Source organism: Octodon degus, unplaced genomic scaffold (assembly GCF_000260255.1).
Source record: "Octodon degus isolate 3935 unplaced genomic scaffold, OctDeg1.0 scaffold00090, whole genome shotgun sequence".
In the NCBI taxonomy this organism is placed as follows: Eukaryota; Metazoa; Chordata; class Mammalia; order Rodentia; family Octodontidae; genus Octodon; species Octodon degus.
The window spans coordinates 5,883,298-5,883,934 of NW_004524666.1; positions in this window are offsets into that span (position 1 = coordinate 5,883,298).

The window sequence follows — 637 nt, forward strand, 5'->3', positions numbered from 1 at the left end:
TCAGGTTCTCACACCAGTGAGACAATATAATGTTTGCACACATGGGTCTGATTTATTTCACTTACCAATACAGTCTCTAGTACATCCATTTCTCCACAAAAGCCCCAAATTAATCTTTTTTATGGCTGAGTAATGCTCCATTGTGTAAAAATATCGTATCTTTTTTTATCCATTCCTCAGTGATGGACATTTGGGCTGTTTCCAAGATTTAGTTATGACAAATTGTGCTGCTATACACATGGGTGCACATATAATGCTGTGGTATGATAATTTCAGTTCTTTTGGAAAAATACCTAGGAGGGGGATAGCTGGCTTGAAAGAGACCTCCAATTCTAGCTTTTTGAGGAATCTCCATACTGATTTTCATAATGGTTACACCAGTCTGCACTCCTACCAAGGGAGAAGGGTTCGATTCCCCCCTCAAAATTTCTCCAGCATTTGACTTCTTAATGATAGCCTTTTTTTCCTGGCATAAGATGGTATCTCAGCAGTGTTTTAATTTGCATCTCTTGAGTGACCAATGATGTTGAACATTTTTTCCATATATTTATTTGCCATCTGTATCTCTTCATTTGTGAAGTGTATATTCATCTCAGACGCCCAGTTTTGGATTGGGTCTTTGAATTTTGGAGGCCAG